We start from the raw sequence: 9,411 nt of genomic DNA, 5'->3' as shown, positions 1-9,411 counted from the left end.
GGCCTCCACACCCATCAGCGTCCCGATCATTGTGCCCACATATGCCGCGGCATCGGCCCCCTCCATTCCTTCTGGGAGACCCAGGATCCTCAAGTTGTTTCTCCTTGATCTGTTCTCCAGGTCTTCGAGTCTTCCCGCCCACGTCTTGTGCAGCGCCTCGTGCCGCTCCACTCTCTCCGCCAGGCCCACGAGCTCGTCGCCGTTCTCACTCACTTTTTCCTGGATCTCCTGAATCTTCACCTCTTGGGCTTTCTGGGTTGCTCCAAGTTTTTCCACCATTGCCAGTATAGGCGCCACCATCTCCTTACGCAGCTCCTCGAAGCAGCAGCCCTTGATGAACTCTTTCATCTCCTCTCTGTCTGTGGGTGCCGCCATTTTGTTTTTTTCATCTTTCTTCTCCCGCTGCTCCAGGGCCGCTTTCCTTGTTGTTTCACTGCGGGTCCGGTCCATGCAGGGCTGTAGGGGGCTTCCTCCGTTCTTCCCCACGGGTTGATTTTTTTTTTACAGGTCCGTTGGGGCTCCGTTAGCGGGCCCAAAAGTCCGTTTCTGCGGGAGCTGCCGACTCGCGCGGCTTAGCTCCGCATCGCCGCGACCCGGAAGTCCAAAGAAATTTTTAAGTACTGGCTCCGCTGCTTCGAGGCCTACCTGGAATCCTCGGACGTTCCCATCCTTGGGCCTCGCAAGCTGCGCCTACTCCACGCCCGGGTGAGCCATAGACTCTCCGCCATGATCGAGAAGGCGACCACTTACGACAAGGAGATCGAGATCCTGCGAAAGCGTTTCATCATAAATGAGGTACATGCACGGCACCTGCTCTCTACCTGCTGGCAGTGCTCAGGGGAAACGCTGGACGAGTACGTGGAAAAGCTCACCGTGCACGCCAGGAACTGTAATCATCAGGATGTGATGGGAGAAGTCCACATGAACCTGCACATCTGAGACGCCTTCGTGTCGACCTATATCTGGCAGCGACTCCTCGAAAATGGAGCTAAAGACCTTCAGGGCACGGTAACACTCGCCACAACTTAGGCACGTACCGCGTGGACCCTGCGAGCCCCCCTCGGACTTCCCCAGACTCGGCCACGCTACGGGCCTGCGCCGTGTGGCGACCCGCCCAGACCGGGGGCACACCGTGCTATTTCTGTGGGCAGGGCCAGCATCCACGTCAACGCTGCCCAGCCCGCTCTGCCATCTGCAGCCACTGCAGAAAGAAGGGGCATTTCACGAGAGTCTGCCTGGCCAGGCCCAAGGCCCAGAAACCAAAAGCTCACCAGGCCCGAAAATCGAGCTCACAAGCCCGCAGGCCCCACAACGCGGCTGCACACCTTCCGGACACGACCCTTTCTGACGCGTCATTGGCCTCGTGCAAGTCATGGGGGTGGCTACCTTGGCAGCGGCCATCTTCTAGACCAGACACGTACGACCGACGGCGGCGGGCATTTTGCGAATCCGAGTCGGCTGAGGACTCGGACTACCCACAACTGGGAGCGATCACCCTCGACCAATCGCGGCCAAAGCACCTGCGGAACTCCATGATGCAGGCCCAGATCAACGGGCACGACTCTCCCTGCCTCTTCGACTCCGGGGAGCACAGAGAGCTTTGTCCACCCAGAAACAGTAAGACGCTGCACCTTGCGCACCTATCCCTCTTCCCAAACCATAGCCCTTGCCTGCAGGTCCCACTCGGTCCAAATCAAGGGGTATTGTATTGCGAATCTCGTAATCCAGGGTGCCGAATACGCTCGTTTCAAGCTCTATATCCTCCCTCACCTCGGCGCCCCCCTGCAGCTCGGTCTGGATTTCCAATGCAGCCACCGAAGCCTGACCCTGAAGTTCGGCGGACCCTTGCCCCCCCTCACAGTATGCAGCCTTGCAACACTGGAAGTTGCACCCCCCTCACTATTCGCGAACTTCACCCACGACTGTAAGCCAGTCGCCACCAGGAGCCGGCGGTACAATGCCCAAGATATGACTTTTATCAAGTCAGAGGTCCAGCGTTTACTGGAAGAGGGGGTCATCGAGGCTAGCAACAGCCCCTGGAGAGCACAAGTGATGGTAGTACGGTCCGGGGAAAAGAAATGGATGGTCGTGGACTACAGCCAGACCAGAAACCGCTTCACGCAGCTCGATGCGCATCCTCTTCCCCGCATAGCAGAGATGGTCAATCGGATCGCTCAATACCGCGTATTCTCCACTGTCGACCTAAAATCCGCCTACCTCCAGCTCCCTATCTGACCGAAAGACCGCCTCTATATTGTTTTCGAAGCAGCCGGCCGGCTTTTCCACTTCCTCAGGGTCCCCTTCGGCGTCACAAATGGGGTCTCCATCTTCCAGAGGGCGATGGACCAAATGGTGGACCAGTATGGCCTGCGGGCTACTTACCCGTACTTGGACAATGCCACCATCTGCGGCCATGATCAGCAGGACCATGATGCGAACCTTGAAAGGTTCCTCCAGACTGCACGGGCCCTCAACCTGACCTGCAACAAGGAAAAATGCATTTTCCACACAACCCGACTCGCCATCCTCGGCTACGTTGTGGAAAACGAGATCCTAGGTCCCGACCCTGACCGCATGTGCCCCCTTAAGGAACTGTCCCTCCACATAGCCTCAAGGCCCTCAAACGGTGCTTGGGGCTTTTCTCCTATTACGCCCAGATATGCGGACAAAGCCCGCCCACTCATAAAGACCACGACATTTCCCCTGATGGCTGAGGCCCGGTCGGCCTTCAGTCGCATCAAGGCCGACATCATCAAGGCTGCTATGCACGCAGTGGACAAAACCATCCCTTTCCAGGTAGAGAGCAATGCGTCAGACATCGCCCTGGCTGCTACCCTCAACCAGGCAGGCAGGCCAGTAGCATTCTTCTTCCGGACCCTCACCGCCTCCGAGATTCGGCACCCCGCAGTCGAAAAGGAGGCACAAGCCATTGTGGAGGCTGTGCGGCACTGGAGGCACTACCTAGCCGGTAGGAGGTTCACCCTCGTTACCGACCAACGGTCGGTAGCCTTCATGTTTCATAACGCACAACGGGGCAAAATTAAAAATTATAAAATCTTGAAGTGGAGGATCGAACTCTCCACCTACGCGTATGATATTAAGTATCGTCCTGGGGCACTCAACGAGCCCCCAGATGCCCTGTCCTGCAGCACGTGCACCAACGCGCAGGAGGATCGCCTGCGGGCCATCCACAATGTCCTCTGTCACCCGGGGGTTACCCGGCTCACCCACTTTATCAAGTCCCCCAACCTACCTTACTCCACCAAGGAGGTCAAGGCCATGACCAGGGCCTGCCAGATCTGTGTGGAGTGCAAACCGTACTTCTACCGGCCAGACAAGGCTCGCCTTGTAAAGACCTCGGGGCCCTTTGAGCGACTAAGCGTTGACTTCAACGGACCCCTCCTGCCCACCAACCGCAATATCTACTTCCTAACCATTATCGACGAGTTCTCTCACTTCCCATTCGCCGTTTCCTGTCCCCACATGACCTCGGCCACTGTGATAAAGGCACTGCACAGCATCTTCACCCTGTTTGGTTTCCCCGCTTATATCCACAGTGACCGGGGTACATCGTTCATGAGCGATGAGCTGCGTCAGTATCTGCTCAGCAAGGGCATCGCCTCGAGCAGAACGATCAGTTATAGCCCAGGGGGGTGGGCACAGGAGCAATAGGTCAGAAGGTGAGAGCATTGAGAGAGAACTAGGGAACAGGGCCAGTATGGCTCTGAGGAAGAGCAGGCAGGGTGAAGTTGCTTAAAACAGCGGGTGTGGTGGCCTGAAGTGCATATGTTTTAATGCAAGAAGTATTACGGGTAAGGCAGATGAACTTAGAGCTTGGATTAGTACTTGGAACTATGATGTTGTTGCCATTACAGAGACCTGATTGAGGGAAGGGCAGGATTGGCAGCTAAACGTTCCAGGATTTAGATGTTTCAGGTGGGATAGAGGGGGATGTAAAAGGGGTGGCGGAGTTGTGCTACTGGTTAGGGAGAATATCACAGCTGTACTATGGGAGGACACCTCCGAGGGCAGTGAGGCTATATGGGTAGAGATCAGGAATATTGACTGGGACTCACTTAGTGCCAGGGGCTTAGACGGGGCAGAGTTTGTAAGGAGCATCCAGGAGGGCTTCTTAAAACAATATGTAGACAGTCCAACTAGGGAAGGGGCTGTACTGGACCTGGTATTGGGGAATCAGACCGGCCAGGTGGTAAATGTTTCAGTAGGGGAGCATTTCGGGAACAGTGACCACAATTCAGTAAGTTTAAAAGTGATGGTGGACAAGGATAAGAGTGGTCCTAGGGTGAATGTGCTCAATTGGGGGAAGGCTAGTTATAACAATATTAGGCGGGAACTGAAGAACATAGATTGGGGGCGGATGTTTGAGGGTAAATCAACATCTGACATGTGGGAGGCTTTCAAGTGTCAGTTGAAAGGAATTCAGGACCGGCATGTTCCTGTGAGGAAGAAGGATAAATACGGCAATTTTCAGGAACCTGAGATAATGAGAGATATTGTAGGCCTCGTCAAAAAGAAAAAGGAGGCATTTGTCAGGGCTAAAAGTCTGGGAACAGACGATGCCTGTGTGGAATATAAGGAAAGTAGGAAGGAACTTAAGCAAGGAGTCATGAGGGCTAGAAGGGGTCACGAAAAGTCATTGGCAAATAGGGTTAAGGAAAATCCCAAGGCTTTTTACACGTACATAAAAAGCAAGAGGGTAGCTAGGGAAAGGGCTGGCCCACTGAAGGATAGGCAAGGTAATCTATGTGTGGAGCCAGAGGAAATGGGCGAGGTATTAAATGAATACTTTGCATCAGTATTCACCAAAGAGAAGGAATTGGTAGATGTTGAGTCTGGAGAAGGGTGTGCAGGTAGCCTGGGTCACATTGAGATCCAAAAAGACGAGGTGTTGGGCGTCTTGAAAAATATTAAGGTAGATAAGTCCCCAGGGCCTGATGGGATCTACCCCAGAATACTGAAGGAGGCTAGACAGGAAATTGCTGAGGCCTTGACAGAAATCCTTGGATCCTCACTGTCTTCAGGTGATGTCCCAGAGGACTGGAGAATAGCCAATGTTGTTCCTCTGTTTAAGAAGGTAGCAAGGATAATCGAGGGAACTGCAGGCTGGTGTGCCTTACGTCAGTGGTAGGGAAATTACTGGAGAGAATTCTTCGAGACAGGATCTACTCCCATTTGGAATCAAATGGACGTATTAGTGAGAGGCAGCATGGTTTTGCGAAGGGGAGGTCGTGTCTCACTAACTTGACAGAGTTTTTCGAAGAGGTCACAAAGATGATTGATGCAGGTAGGGCAGTGGATGTTGTCTATATGGACTTCAGTAAGGCTTTTGACAAGGTCCCTCCTGGTAGACTAGTCCAAAAGGTGAAGTCACACGGGATCAGGGGTGAGCTGGCAAGGTGGATACAGAATTGGCTAGGTCATAGAAGGCAGAGAGTAGCAATGGAAGGATGCTTTTCTAATTGGAGGGCTGTGACCATTTGCTGTTTGAAGTATATACAAATGATTTGGAGGAAAATGTAACTGGTCTCATTAGTAAGTTTGCAGACGACACAAAGGTTGGTGGAATTGCAGATGGCGATGAGGACTGTCAGAGGATACAGCAGGATTTAGATTGTTTGGAGACTTGGGCAGAGAGATGGCAGATGGAGTTTAATCCGGACAAATGTGAGGTAATGCATTTTGGAAGGTCTAATGCAGGTAGGGAATATACAGTGAATGGTAGAACCCTCAAGAGTATTGAAAGTCAGAGAGATCTAGGTGTACAGGTCCACAGGTCACTGAAAGGGGCAACACAGGTGGAGAAGGTAGTCAAGAAAGCATACGGCATGCTTGTCTTCATTGGCCGGTGCATTGAGTATAAGAATTGGCAAGTCATGTTGCAGCTGTAAAGAACCTTAGTGAGGCCACACTTGGAGTATAGTGTTCAATTCTGGTCACCACACTACCAGAAGGATGTGGAGGCTTTCGAGAGGGTGCAGAAGGGCTTTCCAGAATGTTGCCTGGTATGTAGGGCATTAGCTATGAGGTGTGGTTGAATAAACTTGGTTTGTTCTCACTGGAACGACGGAGGTTGAGGGGCGACCTGATAGAGGTCTACAAAATTATGAGGGGCATAGACAGAGTGGATAGTCAGAGGCTTTTCCCCAGGTTAGAGGTGTCAATTACTAGGGGGCATAGGTTTAAGGTGCGAGGGGCAAGGTTTAGAGTAGATGTACGAGGCAAGTGTTTTTACACAGAGGGTAGTGGGTGCCTGGAACTCGCTACCGGAGGAGGTGGTGGAAGCAGGGACGATAGTGACATTTAAGGGGCATCTTGACAAATATATGAATAGGATGGGAATAGAGGGATGCGGACCCAGAAAGTGTAGAAGATTGTAGTTTAGTCGGGCAGCATGGTCGGCACGGGCTTGGAGGGGCGAAGGGCCTGTTCCTGTGCTGTACTTTTCTTTGTTCTTTGTTCTTAACCTACGGGGAAACGGGCAGGTGGAGAGGGAGAACGCGACAGTTTGGAAGGCTGTCCTTCTGGCCCTACGGTCAAGAAGTCTCCCAACCACCCACTGGCAGGATGTCCTACCCGTTGCCCTCCACTCCATTAGGTCGTTCCTCTGCACGGCCACGAATGAGACCCTTCACAACCGCTTGTTTGTCTTCCCCAGGAAGTCCACCTCTAGGGTCTCGCTTCCACCTTGGCTGACGACTCCGGGACGTGTTCTTCTCCGGAGGCACGCGAGGAGCCATAAAACGGACCCCCTGGTCGAGAGGGTCCAACTGCTACATGCGAACCCCCGATATGACTACGTCGCGCACCCGATGGCAGGCAAGACAAGGTTTCCCTCCGGGATCTGGCACCCGCTGGTTCCCCCACTGATGCCCCCCCCTGGACCCCCACTCCGTCGGTAGACACTGACTGCGCCCCCCTCCCCCCCCCAGTGCCCCTCCTCCACACTCCCCACCAGTGCCGGCACCGCTACCCCCAGCCCCAGCTATTCTCCCAGCTATCCCCCGTGCCCCTTGACCCCCTACCCTGACCCGGACGAAAGCTCCGACCACCGTGCTCCCGGATGTACCCTCACTAAAGACGTCCATGTCCGCTGCACCACCGCCCGAGCTGAGAAGGTCGACGAGGACGATCAGGCCACCGAAAAGAATAGACATGTAATTCCCCTGCACCCCCGACGGACTTTGCGATTTTTTTTAAACAGGGGGTGAATGTGATGAATGGTTACTGTACCCTTAACACCATGTAGGTGATGCCCCTTTAAGACTGGGTTTGGAACCCTGGGGGACTCCGCCTCCAGCTCCGCCCACCAGGGAGCCGTATATAAGATGACGCCCTGTAGGCGGCACTCAGTAAGCACACGTCTCTGTAGCTGGCTAGTTCTCTGCTTATTAAAGCCTTCATTTACCATTCCACACTCTCGTGTCGTTATTGAGGTTACTATAAGTTGGCAGTTCAGGAAGTAGAAAGTAAACATTAAGAGTTTCTTCCTGTGGACTCCTCATCACTGTCCTTGTTGCTGTTTCTCAAATCTGTTCTCCGAGACAAACTTGTCCGCGTCCGTATGGGCCGTGACATAGTGCTCCTGCCTTGGAACGTGACCCAGAGCATGGCTGGGTACAGCATCCCAATCTCTACACCGTTTTTGTACCGTTTTAATAGGCCTTCGCCCTATTAAATTCTGCCTGGCGCTTGGCCAGGTCAGCCCCAATGTCCTGATGAATCCGAATCCGGTGACTTTCCCAGTTGCAGTTTTTGGTTTGTCGGACCCAGCGCAGAATTCGTTCCCTGTCCTGGTACCGGTGGATTTTGGCGATTATCGCCTTCAGCCGTTCCCCGGCTTTGGGCAAAGCGACCATTGTGCTCTGTCGATTTCTGGGGCTTGGGGAAGCTATCCCTTCCCAGGATAGTCTGCAGGGTTTCTACCTTCGATCCCTTCCGATAGGCCCATGATTTTTGGTTTTGGCGCCTCGACTGGTTCTCCCGGTCCTCGATTTCCCATTTCAAATTCCCTTGCGCCGCGGCCAGCCTTGCCGCTTCCTTCTCCAGGGTGATGATCCAGTTGCCCTGGTCTGTTGCAGCTATTTCCAGCTCTTTGATTGTTTCCTCCTGGACTTCCAGTCGCCTTTCCGCCCGATCCAGGGCCACCTGCATGGTTGCCAGAGCTTCGGCAACTGCACCTTTCACTGCAGGGTGAATGTCCAACTTTGTCTCTTCCCGATGTTCTCTTAATTCTCTTGAGAGAAACATCCTCCATCCATCGTCTGTATGGGAGGGCTTCTCGTGCAGCAGGCTGGTCCCTCTCGCTCTGGTAAGGCCCGAGTTTCACATCCTCGTGCGTTGGCCAGCTCGGTTGTTTTTCGTCCAGGTGTTTCCCGCTCTTGGTTTCCACACCTCCTCTGGAATGGCTACTATTTGGCATTTTTCCCTCTTGTCGTGTTGTGGTGGTGGTGTGGGGATGATTTGTTTTGTTGTTAGTTGGTTTTTTCGGGCAAAAAGAGCCTATTTTTCAGGTTTGTGTGTGGAGAGCCACCTGATGTGCCACCTCTCAGCATACCCCCATCACTGGAAGTCTCCTCGAACCATGTCATGATAATAGATCGGCCATCGGTCGGTAGTCATTGAGGCACATTGCTTAGTTCTTCCTTGGCACTGGTATGATAGTAGTATTCTTGAAGCAGATAGGAATTTTGGTACGGAGTAGGGAAAGGTTAAAGATGTCTGCGAACACACACGCCAGTTAGTCTGAGTGCACGACCAGGGACTCCGTCAGGACTTGTTGCTTTCCACGGGTTTCGAGAAGGCCGATCTAACTTCTGAGGCTGTGGCGGTAGGTATGGGTTTGTCTCAAATTATTGGGCAGACGACATTGGTTCGTTGCCTTTGTGCTCCAAATGAGCACAGAATGCATTGAGTTCATCGGGAGGGGTATTCTGCTGCCAGAGATTCTGCTCGGCTTTGCATTGTAGCTTGTTATATTGTTGAAGTCTTGCCACAGCCGACCAGAATCTGTGTTGTTAGCCTGGAACTCTAACTAAGTCTGGTATTGTCTCTTGGCATCACTGATGGCTTTGCGGAGGTCGTATCTAGATTTCTAGTATAGGTCAGGGTCACCTGTCTTGAATGCTTCAGACCTGGACTTCAGTACAGAGTGAATCGCCTGATTGGACCATGGTTTCCTATTGGGGAACAATAGTTTAATTGTCCACCATTATTCACTTCCAGTGTGGTAGGACTGCAAAGCTTTTATCTAATCTGTTAAGTGTGGGATCCCTTTGACTCTGTGTATTATGTATTGCTTCCATATTCAGCATGCATGTTGTTCTATATTGTAGATTAACCCTGCCAATACAATGCATCTGCGACAGATAGATTGGTGAAGGTGAGGTCAAG

This window comes from Scyliorhinus torazame, chromosome 4, assembly GCF_047496885.1.
Source record: "Scyliorhinus torazame isolate Kashiwa2021f chromosome 4, sScyTor2.1, whole genome shotgun sequence".
Classification (NCBI taxonomy): domain Eukaryota; kingdom Metazoa; phylum Chordata; class Chondrichthyes; order Carcharhiniformes; family Scyliorhinidae; genus Scyliorhinus; species Scyliorhinus torazame.
The sequence above is the reverse complement of the archived record's forward strand: the minus strand, read 5'-3'. Positions refer to the sequence as shown.